Source organism: Haplochromis burtoni, unplaced genomic scaffold (genome assembly GCF_018398535.1).
Source record: "Haplochromis burtoni strain Fernald_Lab_line unplaced genomic scaffold, NCSU_Asbu1 Contig_62, whole genome shotgun sequence".
NCBI classification, from domain to species: Eukaryota; Metazoa; Chordata; class Actinopteri; order Cichliformes; family Cichlidae; genus Haplochromis; species Haplochromis burtoni.
Window position 1 is genome coordinate 216,733 of NW_024582423.1, and position 14,443 is coordinate 231,175.

General features: G+C 38.7%; 1 protein-coding gene across 3 annotated transcripts in view; it reads right to left on the reverse strand.

The window, feature by feature from the left end:
- LOC102311349 (GDNF family receptor alpha-2) overlaps positions 1-14,443 on the reverse strand; it is a 68,463-nt gene that overhangs the window by 34,240 nt on the left and 19,780 nt on the right. The gene's annotated exons all lie outside the window — the stretch shown is intronic.

Sequence of the window (14,443 nt, forward strand, 5' to 3'; positions counted from 1 at the left end):
GCTCCACATTTACACAAAGGTATCCTCACAACATTAATAAAAATGCATATGTGAAATGCATTACAAACTAAATGAACAAAAAACATACATATTATCTTAAGATTGTAATATTTTAGTAAACGCACACTCTCTCACAATGACACGTTAAATGGCAAACAGTAAGAACAGCAGTGGAGAATTGAAAGATTTCAACCGTGCCAGCTGAAAAACTGATCTTAAGTGAGGGTGTCAAGCATAACTGGGCTGCCAAAGCGTCCAATCCCACTGGACGGCTTTGTATCCAATGGGATTTGTTAAAATTTCTGAAGGGTGGGAGGGGCCTAATTGTTGGAGTTTGTGTAACAGGGTCAAGAAAGGTTTGAGCTGGAAGTCTTCAAGAACGGATCCCGTTGTGAGTGTGACTGTTAATTTCTTCTGAGCCAGAATCATCATCAGTTTTACTGCACTCTTACTGACAAAGACATTACCGATTGTCCGTAACACCACACATTGAGGATGATTAAGCCAAGGAGCCACGCTGACGTGTTTCTCTGCTTTATGGCCGTAGCATTTCGTTATAATAACAGCAGAGTGACTGGATGTGGAAAAGCTGAAACCCCCTGGTGATGATGTACTTATTTTTCTCGAGGCTTCTCGGGCTTCCCATCATCTTTGCGTTTTAAAGAAATGCTTTATTAAACGTCCCCATTTTCAGATTTTACTTGTACTCTGACACAGTTGCCGTAAAGCATTACCCAGTATGCTACCTGTCTTGACCAAGCATCTGTGCGAGAACTGAGAGGAATAAAAATCTTTCCGCTGAGCCTCTGACTCAACATCATTAATCTGATATCGTTTAGATTTGGCTTGGCTGCAAAGTACCATGAACAAACAAAACAATAATCCTTGAATCTTTGATATGTTGCTCTGTTTCTCCTACCAACAGTAAGCCACCAGAGGGATACTAGCAGCCAGCTCCATTCACTCCAACTGAATTATTGATTTAGTCTGTTTCAGACCTTGAGTGAAATATGAATAAATTAATATATGATTCCAAATGGATGGATAAATGATCTGTTTCTAGATAACAGCATGGCACGATTACCATCATTTTAGTACATCACAATATTTACCTCAATTTAACACCAATAATAGTTACAATTTTAAGTTATTTAACAAATGTAGCAAACAAGGACTCTTCTATCATACTCATTAGTTTAATGGAGAAATGTAAAGCAAGCTGGCATCCCTGGGAAAATATTGACAAGAGCTTTTATTTATGTGAATGCTGGCAAATGGGAAATAGCAGTAAATACTGTAGCATCTGCTCAAGACATGGTAAGCTCAAGCACTTGAAATGACTGCTGTAAACCCTTCACGCTTAATCCACTAATCTAAGATCGAGTCCCCTCATTTATTTCTAGTGTCATCACAAACTAAGACAGTGCAATCACTGGTCAGCACACACATGGAAAAAAGATTACATCATTAGTTATGTTAGGAGGATGTCCTCAGATATACCACAGCTGCAGTAAAAAAAAACAAACATGCTTTTCTGAGATATAACAGTAATAAAGCAGGTTCATGTTCACTTGTGGCACCCCTCTCTTGTATTCAGGGTATATTAGAGAAGTTAACCTGCCTACCCTGTAGATAATGATATTTCAGAGGTCGTGGCAGCTTGGTGACACTCAGAGAGATTCATCTCTTATTCAGCAGAACCAATCTCACTCTGTGTCTATCAGACAGCCCGGAGCAGGAAGAAGACCATTTATTTTAGAGGTGTGTGCTACAGAACTTGTGTTGTTTCCAAGTGGTGCATCGCACATTATCAATCCTAGAAATGGGGATACATAGAATCACATCGCGACACAGGGGAAAAATAAGCAGGCCCACCAAATTAATGATTTTGTCGTTTCAGATCACATCAGATAAACCAAAACTCACAGCCACTGAAGAATAACAGAAGTAGAATATCAGGGGTTCATCACAGAAAGAAAAAAGCACGCTTAATCTAGCTTTCAGCTAACCAGGGCTTTCATTTAGATGAATCAAGGTTAATGTAGCAGGCGCGCTGATAAACGGTCCGGGTGTTAAGAGAGATGTCCTGAGTTCAAGAGATGTAGGTGTTCAGAGCAGTGCTGTCTTTTCCAGTATTTGTCACAGACCGGGGGGAAAGCTTTTCTTCTCTGTTCAAATATTGAAAGCATTAACCCGACAAACCGATATTAAAATATACTTGAATCATCTTATTTATCTTTGCACTCTCTAAAGGGGAGAGGATAAACACTCCTCAGCAGATGTCAGACAGCATAGCACCCTCACTATTTGTTAGTCTAAGTGACTGAAAGGCAGACGGAGTTGCGTTCCGATCGTTTACTTATGTGACTTAGTTGATCTGTGAATATACTGAGACATGAAACAAGAGCTGAGCCAAGCTTGGCTAAAGAGGGCCTGAGGGGCGGGGGTGGGGGAGAGGTTAGCGGGGTGGCTTTCTAGTGGTTCAGGCTACATTACACTGGGAGTTTACAACTGCTAAATCTCTCCTGGCCATCTCCAGGCTTTAATGTAGGCCACTGAGGGGGTCCGGGATGAAAAGAAAATAGGAGAAGGATGAGCTACTAAGATTTATCTGACCAAGCAGGGCCGAAGCCGCTTTGGAGGCTGTGGCAATGGAAGGTTTTTTTTGTTGCTGTTTTTTTTTTTTTTACTACCTTTGATTGGGGAACTGAGATTGAATTTAGTGCACAACCCAAAAAGATCTCCTGGGGCGAACATAAGATACGAAGCCCAGTTGATGGCTCTGACGTGCTTACACACAAACAGGATGATAGCAAGAGCGGGAGGAGAAGAGGAAGGAAGCATCGAGTTGAAGATGGGAGGGGAAATGTTTCGGTGTTGTTCTACAGAGTCATAATTGATTTTCCAAGTGCATTACAATGGAAGTTTTCAGCAAACACATTCTGCTATAATGTGAGGCGAAAGATGTTGATAAGCTAATGATACGAGACGTACAAAAATGGAAAAAGCTTTAAGAGGGAAGAGAAGGCTTGAGCAGTTGATTACAGGAGCTGATCATGACAGATAGAAAGATGAAATGGGAGGACAGAGAATAACAGATTGGACAGCCACTTACAGAGACAGGCTGGAGAGCTTTCAATTAAGTCATCCTGATTCAGAAGAGATGCGCGACATTTGCTCAGAATAATTAACCCAGCACATCAGCAGTGCAATCAACAGCTCTCACCATCACAATAATCAACACCTATCTATTAACTTACCTTGTTAGTTGTCGTAACATACATTAATGAGTGAGCGAGGACGCCAACTGAATGACAGACAAGTGGATGGGTTGCACTGGCTGATTATTATTGTAGATACTAGAAATGCAATCAGTGTCATTAAGGACAAAACAAGTCGTAAATATTGTGCTGCCTTCTGGCTGCACGATCGTGTCTGTGGGGATGTTTTAAGCGCACAAGTGCAGGACAAATGCCATGTATTAAATTGAACTGAGGGATGCAAACGTTTGAAATCATCTTTAAATGACTGTTTTGTGTCGTAAACAACGTGTGTCTCAGACGTCGTGCTCCGGTTTGCTGTCAAAAACTCTCAAAGCGCTGTCGTCACTTTGCGATCTTGCTGTTTGACTGTTAATGGGCTTTTAATAAGGATCTCTACACTGTGGGCATCATAAACAAGGCTCCACTGATGGCAATGTGGTGGAAACAACCATCTATTCTTTCTGCACGTATAGCACACGCGGGCAAAGAAGGAAAGATAAGGAAAAGACTAAAGAGAAGGATGCGGGGGGATAAAATGTGCGATAGGAGACATCTACAGGAAGACAGATGGAGAGAAACAAAATTACTTAAGACCTTTGGTTCAGTGAGAAATAAAGAAAAAAGGGGCATAATAAAAAGCGAGAGAGAGAACAAGAAGTGGACAGAGCTTGTATAAATGCAAGGAAGTGGATAAAACATTCGTGTAATCAGTATCACGATTTTGATACTTCTTCCCCAAAGAGGAAGCGATCTTCTTTCCCCAGTAATTGCTCTCCGTCAGCCTAATTTGAATTCTGCATTTCATATATCATCCTATACTCAAGGGACACTACGCTGCAGAGGGAAGTTCAGCCCAGGTTAGCAAGAAGCTCTTGGCTCTGGGTATGTTCTCAGTAATTAGGAAAGGTGCCAAAGTTTGGATTTAATACAGCCCTGGGTGAGCGCGCGAGAGCTTGTTAGGGAAGTCTTTAGTCTGGACCCCGAGGAGCATGTCAAGCATTTCTGTGTCAAAGGGCTCATCAGTCATTAGTTCTATTCTCCATGTCGCAGTGGGGTTTTCTATATGGAGGAAGATGGTGCACCAAATCTACAACATCATCTCCCTAAGCCCTTTTAGCCAAGTTAAACGTGTAGATGTCATCATTCTTACGGATCAGCTGAATGTCCCCAGGTATCATGGAGAAATTGCTAAAAAGAGGAGATCTTGTATAATCACATAGAAGCAGGATTACCTACCTTTATGTGAAAATAAATGTGTGTGAGTGGAGGTGGGAAAATGATATCCAAAGGATCTCTAAATCATGGCAAACACACTTCTAAATACTTGAGATGTTTCTGTTGCCTTCAAGTGACGTTTCCTAGTATGAAAACGTTCAGTGACCCTTGAGTCTACCTCCTGTAGTCTTCACTGGCTCTGATGCAGAATTTGTTCAAGTCTAACAAAAGTGTATTTAGGTCAGCCTGGCCAATATTGTATCAAGAATCTTCTTGTCTCGTCATTACCAGCACACAAGGAGGCAATAACAAAACTTACTAACAAACTGAAACATTGCTGTTTACTGTTATTTATTTCTGACTTGTTAATAAAACGCTGACTATTAAAAAGGGCATCTGATAAGTGTGCCTGCAACAACTCTCATTACTGACCCAGAGAGAGACAAGCTCTGGCTGGACTGAGGGTGAACTGATTAGAAAATCCACACAGAATAATGAAGCATATAAACAAAGTAATATATATGCATGGAGGCACAACAGCAAGCGTGCACAAAACGAATCTTTCACTAACAAACACATGCAAAGATACATTCTAACACCCCCCACCTCACCCACCATTACTTAGTGTTTGTGTATCTAATAGTAATTGTTATAGGGTGTATGAGGACAATGTGAAAATGTCAAACATTTCAACAGCATGCTGAGCAGGACTGTTGCCCCGTTCCCTTTTTCTCAGCTGTAGAAACAGCTTTCTGGATTTAATTGGATGGTAGGCCCACGGAGCCGAGAGGTGAGAGGCTTAGTGCAGAGAGTTACAAGGTCTAACTAAGGGATGTTAAACTTAATTCCTGCAGGAACCTCTCAGTGCAGGATTCGCTGCTACCCTCTGTTCCTAATAAGTTAATTAACTCACCACCGAGTCACTGAGAGCAGAATATATTTCACAAGGAGCATATTAACAGTTACGGTCAATGATATCTTTGCATCCTGTGTGTGATACGCCATTCATCTGGGCTTTGGAGAGGAGATTCTCTCTCCCACCTTCGCACCTGGTGTCTTATTGATCTGAGGACAGGTCTTTGGAGTTGTAACTGAGAAAACAGAGGTTATGGATCACAACTCTGGTTCAATGTACAGAGCCTGTATTGGTATAGAAAAGAAAACGTTATCTGTTGCAGCTTTAATCAGCATAGTGATCAGCAGGTTGAAAGGTACAGTAAGTGTCCTTAAAACAATTATATCGGCAGAAGCAGATTCCAACTCTGAACTAGCAGAACTTGCTGGAGCATTTGTTTGTCTGTTACTGGTAAGTGTGGGTTGATAAACAAATAAAAAAGTGTCTTCCTGTTGCCCCCCTCTTTCTTTGATTTGCTAGATTCCCCGTGGTGCTAAGCAGAATTTGATTAGAACAGGGAAAGTATGCATTTCTTATTACTTAGGACTCAACTCTTAGAGACCCAAAGAGGATTGGATTTGGATGGAAAACTGATTATCAACAGATTTCCTCAGGGTAAGACTCACTTAGCTTCCCCTATCATTTGATGATGAAGATCCTTCGAGGGACAAAAAAACCCCACTGCATGCACATACTGCTGTTTATGTGCATGTACGTCCCGATGTACCTTTGTGTCCAAGCTTTCTACTGAAGATCATGCGGTTAATATGTTTTACAAGTAAGGCAATTTATGACTTCAAATTAAAAGTTTGAAAAGTGTAAAGCATTGACTGATTTGCTCATGATGTGCTAAACTAAATCTGTCTCAAGTCAGATTTAGAGCAGATGAGCAAAAAAATCCGAGCAGGTGTAAGATGAATAATGACTAGTTTATTATGCAGATGATTGTGCTTAAACAATATTGTTATTACACATCTTGCATATTTACTCAGTCTTTTTGTTGTTGTTGACCTGATAGCATCTGTGAAGTGCATCCTTTATACATCCTTTAATTTTCTAGCACAAGCTTTTTTTTCTGTCACAGAAATTGTTTTCATCTCAGATGCTGCCATAGAAAACAGAGCTGCAACTGATTAATCACTTTCTCTCATGCCTAATGACTCGTTCAGCCACTCTAAATATTAGCTGAAATATATATTATGTTGCATAACTTATGGTACGATGATATATCTCAAAAGGGCTTTTGAGAGCCCTATCATTGCTGGGAAAGTGAGGACATTCTGTCATTCAGAGGTTCATGCTTACTTCAATGTCCTTCACAGCTTAATTCAGACACACCGACCACAGTGAAGGAACGAGCTACAACACTTGCATCATATTCTGCGCAATGCGTAAAATCTGACACTGAATCGTGTGACACATACTGACAGATCAAACTATAATTATGATACTGTAGCTTATAAACTGGAGGTTTGCATGCCAGCTCACCTGTCTGAAGTGATGTTCACATTGTCAGTTACTTTTAAATCCCAATCCATGCAGTTTCTGAGAAAAAAATTCTTCTTATTACTAAGGAAGTAATTAATGGTGTTACAGCTCTTGTGCCACAATGTGTGAATGCACCCAGCTGTCTCACTCTCGAAAAAGACTTCTGTTAACAGCTGGAAGGTAAAAACTAACTACAGCTCCTGTTAAAAAAATATCAATACTTATGATTTTTTTTTTCTCACAGAAGCAAATTTGGGTGTCTAATAGCAAATGCTTTCTTCCCGTGAGATTAGTATTTAGGGCAAGGTGTGCCAGTTTATGAAGCCAAAAATGTACATCTAACTTTAAGTTAGATTTTGATTTTCAATTAGAAAATGTGTCTTTTCAGAGGAATTGACTGCTTCTATCAGCAGTATAATTTAAAAAAGAACTGTTTAACCATTATTGACTGGGCTGTTAACATTTCCTAAAAGCGGCCATATTTTTCAGTGTTACATGTCAAATGACAAAAGAGATGAAATTTAATACAAACGCGTCTGTCACAGTTTGACATGAACTGTGGATGCATGAAAGTGAATTCTCTTATTGTTATAACGTCAATAAAAAGGGCCACTGTGGGCTGTAATTTGAGAAACTTAGGTTTGGGGGAATTTTCAAAAACAATGGCAGGAGAGACATGCCCAGTTAGCTGTTAATGCATTCATCATGCATCCTTCTGGTATACTAAAGGTGACAGGGTCACTGTAAAATGTAAAGAAAAACAGAATGCAATGAATTACAAAGCTCATAAACACATATTTTTAAACACAATTTAACATAGAAAATATATCAAATGTTTAAACTCAGAAATGTTTGTATTTCCATAAAAATCTTGGCCATTTTAAATTTGATGATAGTGACACATTTAAAAAAGCTGAGGGCAGAATAAAAGGCTTGTAAAAGTAAGTTGTACAAAAATGAAACAGCTGAAGCAAGATTTATCAGCCAATTAGGTTAATTGGAAACAGGTCAGTAGCATGATTGAGTTTGAGAGAGGCAAAGTTTCTCAGAAGTAAAGATCAGCCAAGGTTCACTGAGCTGGACTTTGAATATCTCACCATTAACAGGACATAATAGCATCAAATGATTCAGAGAATCTGGAGACACATCTGCCCTACGAGAAGGCCAGATATCAGTACTAGATGTCCATGAGCCCTTGGACAGCACTGGATTAAAAACAAGTACATTTTGTCATGGAAATCACTTCCTGGGCTCTGAAACACTTCCAGAAATTACTGTCTGTGAACACAGTTCACTGTGCTGTCCACAAAGGCAGGTTAAAGCTCTTTCATGCAAAGAAGAGGCCACATGTGAACATGATCCAGAAACACTGCTGTCTTCTTTTGGCTCATTTAAAATGAACTGGGGAGATGTGTAAAACGGTTTGGTGGCCAGACAAAACCAAAAGTGAAATTCATTTTTGGAAAACATGGACACTTTCCTCCAGACTACAAAGTAAAAGGATCCAAGTTGTTATCAGCATTCAGTTCAAAGGCCAGCATCTCTGTCATCAACAAAGAACAACCCAGAACTGTTGAACAGCTTAAATCCCGTATCAGACATGACTGGGACAAGATTACTCAGCTTCCTCAGAAATGCAGAATTTGTAGTAAGTTACAGTAATCTGAAGAGGGAGATATTTTATTTCAGCATGAAAATAATCACGGTGTTTAAAGTGTTTAAACAGAAATTATTAACACATTTACATGTATATACATATTACCCCCCCTACCTTAATCGATTCCGACAATTAAGGACACTGGAATGTACTTAATATGAGTTTTTTTGCTCACTACCGACTTTGCGGCTTTAAATATATTATCTCCCCCTGCTGGTAATGCAAATTTGGCATATAGTAATGCAACTTCTGCAAGCCTGTCCATTTCACGTTTTGGAGATGCAAAGCGTGAAATGGACCCGGTAGACCAGCGTGTCTATTACACGGTTTCCCACGATACTGGGTTGCTAAGGTGGTGTAACCTTTTCCAGAAAAGCACATTCATCCACATCAAGCAGGAAATTTTTGATGATTAATAGAAAATTAATCATCAGAAGAGTGCATGTCTGTAGGGGACTTCTCTTTAAAGCATTTTGCTCGGATAATTATTTTATTTTTTGCAAATTTTCACACATTTTCACAACTATGAGTTTCTACCAACTAAGCAGGTTAAGAATACAAGTTTAGCATCACCAGACTTGAATGCTGGCCATACTGCATTCACTGAAGCTGTCAAAAGCCCTCCCAAAGGAAAATACTTTCCATAGCTTTCCTGCTCCACAAAGGAACACTTCCACTGCTCCCCTATACAAACCTGGCTCCCTTTCAATATATCATCTCCGTCATGAGGTAACCACAACCTCTGCCCTGAACTGACAGAATTGCCTGTGTCATTAGTCATAGGAGTGAAAAATATCTGCCAATAACCTGACTGTTTAAGCTTAATGTGGACAGGTGTGCAGGGGGGAGGTATCATACCTTGTGACAGAAACCAGACTGCAGGAGCCAGACCTGGTCTCTGCGCCAAAATGTGGCAAAATCTATCTGACACTGAACTTGATGGATGTGACAGGGAGCATGTTTGTATCAGCTGGATGAGGAAAGTTAAACTATGCCAAGCTATGCTGTGTCACATTAAATATAACTAGATGTACCTTTAAAGCAGTGATAAGGTCAAGGAAGAACTTTATTGCTAACCTAATTTCCTCATTGGCACATTTAAAAAGCATTATTTTTAATTAATTTGATCACTATACTGTCTTTTTTCCCCCACTATAATTTTTTACAATCAGCTTACTGTCAGCCAAAAGCCAACATCAAAGTGACTTAAGCCTGTATTCTAAGAAATGGCCACCAGGGGGAGACTGCTCTGGTTGCAAAGAAGTTAAGTTGTATGTTTGTCTACAGGAAAATTACCCCTCTGCCCACTTGATCTATAACCTCAAATGGTAAATAGTCTGTATTTGTATAACGCTTTACTTAGTCCCTAAGGACCCCAAAGCGCTTTACACTACATTCAATCATCCACCCATTCACACGATGGTGATAGCAAGCTACATTGTAGCCACAGCTGCCCTGGGGTGCACCAATAGGCAACGGGTGAAGTGTCTTGCCCAAGGACACAACGGCCGAGACTGTTGGAGCCGGGGCTGGAACCGGCAACCTTCTGATTACAAGACAAACTGCCAACTTTTGAGCCACGATCGCCCTTGGCGATAAAGATAAAGATTTCATGATGAGTTTATGGTCTCAGTTGTCTTTCTGAATACAACGTGCAGGGTAAGCTTCATCTTGGCTGCCCTACCTTGTGACTGACAACCATCTTTTGTTCGAGGGGGCTCCAGTACATGATATGTGACATCGCAACAATTATGTCCACCTTAAAGTATCAGCAAAAACTGTCAAAGTCAAAATATGCTTTTTTGTGATGAGGCATGCTTATAGCCTGTCACGATACAAATTAGTACTAACCTATAATCACCATCCCTCTTTTGTGATGAAAGGTGCATGGCAGCGGAGGAAAGGAGGATTTAGTAAATGCCACCATACTGCCATCACAGCAAAGAGACTGGTGTTGACAAGGACACTTTATTCAGCCCGAGATGCAACTGTGCTGAGCACTAAGGTGATGAAACATTGCTGATGCAGGTGCACAGTGCCAGCAAAGCCAGGGCAAGAAGAGCACAATTCATCTCTGTGTTTCTGATGAAACCATACTCGAGTACATTGTCATCACTGTTGCTGAAAAAGAAATATGGACACGCAAAAGTATAGTCACTGACCTTATTTCAAAAGACACGTCCCACAGGATTAAATTTGCTATTTGCTCTTTGTCTTTTTTGTCTCTGTGTGTACAATGCAAGCAAACTGCATGTGCATTCAAAGATATGCAAAATCAGGCTATGACTACACAGTCCCATTAAAAGGAGCAGCTTGTGTGAAATAGTTTTCCAGGTATCACTCGGGGCAATGCAGAAACAGTCTCCATATGTTCTGTTTCATTTTAATTCAGTGTGAGTGCATATAGTAGTACAGAATTCTTCTTTTATTCTAGCACCACTTATGTCCCTTATCTCCCTTCCACACAAAAACTTTTAAAATAGCAGAGATTATTTTTCAATTTTCTACCTTTCCTCTTGGAGGGTGTAGATTTCCCTGTTCTCATCTGAGAACAATCCTAACCAGATATCATATATTCCCCAAGTCTCTATATAGTTGAACATTTATAGACATGATTATGAATACTTTTGTTTGGTTTAGCAATCAAAGGGAGAAGTATTTCCATAAAAGAAGTGTGTAATTACTTATCTGTTTGCCTGTGGTTTTATGTCAGTGCCACAATCAATTACCCTGCCCTCAGAAATGATAAATAATGAGGAAAGCTTGCGGCTAAACAGATTTTTGAGAGCAAATCCAATATTTCACCTTGAAGCGAGTAGAGGAAACAGCTGAAGCAAAATGGATAGAGTAATGAGTCCCTGTTGTATCTTAATATGTCTAGGTGCATTGTACTGTATTTTCTTTCAGGAAGGGAGTTGGACTTCTAAGCTGTTAACTTTTCTTTCTTTCTTTATTCATTCATTTTTTTGTAACCTTGTGTGTTTTATTATGTTTTTGACAAAAAAGAATTAGCTCACAACAAGTTATCACTCTTAAAAGTACATTACGGGAAAATCTCTCCACTAGATGTCAGTGGTTTGCAGACCCGTCAAATTAGAGTTTTTTTTACCCTCAATTCAGGTGCATAATCCTTGCTACGGTAGCTGCTGTAGGACAGATAACTCTGGCTGTTGTTCATCTGCAGTGAGGCTGTCAGTCTGCAGTTTACCTCAGCTGTCAATATGTGTCTATGCCAATTTGCTCTCGAGGCTGTAAAACTTTGTGGAAGTAGTCCAATATGAGTCAGTGAGTCAGTGTATCTCACTTTTGTCCACTAACAGTGACACTGAGGTGATTTGTTAAGGATATCTTGAACTTTTCTATAGGAAAGTGCTGCTGTTCTTTCCCCTGTTAGCTGCTGTTAGCTTCTGTTAGCCGACATTAGTAAAACTTTCTTTGAAGTTGCACTAACATTGTTGGACTCTGCCACTTTCTCATACAATGTGAGAATGTGATCATACTATTTATAAGATTTTTAGGATATCTGAGCCTAACATTAGCTGGAATAATGTGAGCTTATAACCAGTTGTTTGTTTAGCTAGCTTGTTGTCAGCAGTCTTGCAGATGTGAGGATCGCATGTCTAATTTGCTCAAAAATAAGTAATTGTCATAATATTGGGAATAAATAAGTCAGTTTATAAAAGTTTTTGAGTATTACAGCCCTGAATTCAGTTCAGGAAATGAGGCTTTAAGTGAGGAAAAAAGAAGAGGATAAGATTTTATTTACTAACTCCAGTCAGTTCCCTCACCTGCTGTGTTTTTTTGTATTTTTGGACCCCCTTCCAAGATTAAAAAAATATAGGTAGGATCCTTCGTATCCTAAATCTGAAGTCCATACACAAATTGAAATTTGTACCATCTTCTCTAGCTACTTACATGAATCACGATTAGGTGGAACAACAATGTCTATCTTCCCCACTGTATTCAAGATCGCAGGGCAACATCATGGCTTCCACAGACCAGCAGTCATTCCTCACTAGTGAAATAATTTTAAATTTATGAGAATTCATCAGTTAGTTAGAAGACATAATTAAAAACTAATCAATGTATATTTAATTGTACAATATTATTATTAATTAGCCATAAGTGACAATAAAGTTGTTTAAACTGGGAAATTCTCAAGCTAATAATAATTTATATATGTATTAAAGTCACACTGTTTTCATGGTGTGAGCTGAGATTGGTTATTTCTACTTCCAACTGTGGTTAACATCACAATTAGTAATGAGTCTACATGACTTGAATGACAACACTGTGTACTCTTTGAGCTTGAATCAAAAAACATGAACACAGAGGCAGATTTCTTGGTTATTATTATAGACTCAAACAAATATTGTGGGTTTCTAAATTATAATAATAAAGCTAATTAAAACAGAACCATGAATATTAAACAACTAGGAAGATGGCAGAAATGTGATGGCCATGAGCCTGGTTTTTTTTTCACCCTCTTTGTGTTTTTCTCTTTTCTCTTTTATGATTCCCTGTGTGTATCTCCCAATTTGTATGCATGCACCCTGCATGTCTCTTTTCAGGTAATTCCTCCAAATTTTTTTATATATATTTATATTTTTCATTAAAATTGAACATTTTCTTCAGTCTACGTGCTTTTATATTTGGCTCCTCTTGCTTGAACAATGAACTAGATATGATAAACATTTGGTAAACAAAGTTATTTTATTTAGCAAACAAAACTCTGAGTTTCATTTGACTTCAAGCAAAGCATCATGTAACAGCTATGTGTAGCGTCAGCCAGTAGGCTGACCCCATTCACAGAGCACATGTTTATGCTGATGCTGGATGTTGATATTCTATTTATATCTTATTTATGTTTTTATGAAAAACATTCACATGCTTTAACAGACTCACACCACAATCAGACTCAATTTCATGATTCCTCATGTCGGCAGTTTTTAAATGAATGATGTTTAAGTAAACAAAATTAAGTACCTTGTAATGATAAAGAGGAAAATGACAAACAGTGGGATGAGTGAGGAAGTAAATCAAAAAGCTAATTAATGGAATTGACACGCAGTTCCATTAATTATCACTCAACCGAATAGTATTTCACACACACACACACACACACACACACACACACACACACACACACACACACACACACACACACACTACAGTGATTTAAAACTTCATTTTTTAATGGCAATTTTCTTCAGTTACTTTTACCTTTGCGGTATTTTTCAAGTTCAGTTCAGTTCAATTTTATTTTAAGCATGTGGCTTCACAATCATTACAAAATGTCATTCCATTCTTTTGTTTGTAAGTAAACACTTATTAGTCCCTACCTCCTCAAATCTTACCTCTCATTGATATAATTTTCTTTTAGCCTTCAATTAAACAAACAACGTATGAAGCAAAAGTAAAGCAAGGACAAAACAAAACAAACAAACAAATAAACAAAACAAATAAAGTGGTAACGTTTGCAGATTCACAAATTATGAGACAAACAAACTAAAACACTATTACGAACAACATTACCGCCCTGGGTTAACCCTGTTTTCTTCATTCTTATATTTGTTAAAAATGTGTTTTTTATATTTCATTTTAAACTGGTTTATGTTGTTACTTTCTTTAATTTCTTCTGTTAGACTGATCCATAATTTAATTCCTGCTATAGTGATAGACATACTTTTTGGAGTTGTTCTAGCACTTTGTATTTTTAAATTCCATTTCCCTCTTAAGTTATACCCCCTTCTCAGTTATTCTGTACTTCATGCCATGATTAGTGAAATTTAATGCTGTTGTGACCTAAAGACAACCAAAGACCCCTTATTCTTATTCTTTTTTTTTTTTTTTTTTTTTTTTGTGTCCCGTTTGGATCTTTAGCCATCAGAATTGTTGTCTTAAGGCCAAGAAAGATGCCAAGCG